Source organism: Tupaia chinensis, unplaced genomic scaffold (genome assembly GCF_000334495.1).
Source record: "Tupaia chinensis unplaced genomic scaffold, TupChi_1.0 Scaffold000094_1, whole genome shotgun sequence".
NCBI classification, from domain to species: domain Eukaryota; kingdom Metazoa; phylum Chordata; class Mammalia; order Scandentia; family Tupaiidae; genus Tupaia; species Tupaia belangeri.
In genome coordinates this window covers 3,759,703-3,761,748 of record NW_006159556.1, presented here as the reverse complement: position 1 = coordinate 3,761,748, position 2,046 = coordinate 3,759,703, and the positions used below count along the sequence as shown (strand labels likewise).

Genomic DNA, 2,046 nt, shown 5'->3' with positions numbered 1-2,046 from the left:
TCTGAAACTCTCCAAACATGGTATTTTGCAACTTTTACCCTGGCAGAGACCCTTTGTGCTCACACTTCCAACAGCCCTTTAAATTAGGTCTTCACTCCCACATTCTTCCTCATCACCCCTCTTCATCACCCCTCTTCATCACTCCTCCCCTGCATAGTCTTCTTCCAGTGGTGACCAGTTCTACTCAAAGAAGCAGATCTTCCACATGGCCAGGACCTGGAGGGTGCTTTAAGTTTCCATGTATGAATATTTTACTGTTGAGAGTTTTGACTTCATGTGAATGATAAAATTCTATTCTACCAGTCTCAGGATCTGGGAGCTTATCTGTTACAGTGATTAGTGTCACCTTAATAAATATACCTCTTCACCTAATTACCTCATGCATTCATTTACTCAAGAACTGTTTAACACCTAACAACAGGCACTACATCAGGCACTTTGGACCCAGGGGTAAATAAGACTGGTAAAGTGCTTGCTTGCTCGGAGGATACATTCTCATAAAAGCAAGAGACTAATAAAAAAAACAGAGTGAGGACTAAGCAGAGTGAGGACCAAGTGAGCAATTTAATAATGAACAGAGGCTTAGGTTGTGGTGATTCCTGGGGTACAGATGGCCAAGTTTGCCCCACTGCCCCCTTTCCTCTGACAGTTTGCTAGCATAAAGCATCATCTGAGGATGGCTCAGGGACATGACAAACGACCTTGCAGTGGCTTATTATTGTGCAATGCACATTGAAAGGAAGGTTGATAATAAAACTCCTGAATGCCATCAATTTTTAAAAAAATCAAAGCTAATGTATCACTTAGAAGCTCTTAAGAAACAGTTAGGCAATGGGGTCAGCAGATGGTATAGTGGTTAAGGTGCTGGACTCCCCCATGGCGACTGTGGTGTGAGACCCAGACCTGGTGCTTTGAAACTCATGCTGGGTGTATGTGTATGCATGCCCAAAATCCCAAGAGGGGAATGGAGGAGAAGGAACTGTGGCATGGCCAGCCCTCCTGGGAGTGATTTCTCACTTTCTGTCTCTCTAGCTCTCTGGCAAGCACACACTCCCTATAGGAAAAATATCTGAAAGAAAGAAAGAAAGAAAGAAAGAAAGAAAGAAAGAAAGAAAGAGAGAGAGAGAAAACCGGAAAATAAATAAGCAGTTGGGTGATAATAAAGCTATTAATCAAGAAATGATGGGAACCAGCAGTTAGCGTAATGGCTATGTCGCTGGACTCCCACGTAGTCGACCGCGGTTCACGTCCCAGACCCGGTGGCTTAAAACTCACGCCGGGCATGTGTGCGTGCGTGCCCAAGATCCCGAGAGGAGAATGGAGGAGAAGGGATTGCGGCGTGACCATCCCCCCTGGGGGGTGATTTCTCGCTTTCTGTCTCTAATGTCTCTCTCTGTCTGTCTGGCGAACGCACGTGCCCTATAGTGAAAATCTCTCCAAAAAAAAAAAAGAAATGATTATGTGCATTTAGAAAGTTATGCATCAAAAGTATTTTTGTATGTAGACAATGAAGATCGTGCTGGGTGATTTCATAAAAAAATCATCAAGTTCTTCTATACTGCCACTCTCTTAGTAGATGTCATAACAGTGTTTGGAGAACTCACTGATGAAAATGTGAAACACAGAATGTATGCAAGGTGGGAGGCAGCATCTATCTATTCTTGTTTCAAGAATGGGGAGACTCCCCAAGCATGCCCCATGGGAACTGAAGAAGATAATGTAGATGTTGAAAATAAAGATGCTGGAACAACTTCTCTGCCCACTCAGTCACCTTGGCCATATCTTCAACTTTTGACCCAGGCATTGGAATGCAGATTTGACATTGGAATGCAGATCCCTGTGGGGGCGCACGGTCTGGCTACCACCCCAGCAGAAGTGCCTCACAGCACAGGTATAGCAAATGAATTTATCCAGCTTACTCCACAGATGGCTCCAGCCATGGATCCTGCACTTTTCAGAAGTGTGCCCGGGGGGGATATTTGTTTAACCCTGGAGGACTTTACTAGAGCTTAAAAATATTGCAAATATGCTGACTGTGTTTTGTAA

General features: G+C 44.2%; 1 pseudogene; it reads left to right on the top strand.

Moving 5' to 3' along the window:
- The first annotated feature begins 610 nt into the window (after positions 1–610).
- LOC102473214 (vacuolar protein sorting-associated protein VTA1 homolog pseudogene) lies at positions 611–2,046 on the top strand (annotated as a pseudogene).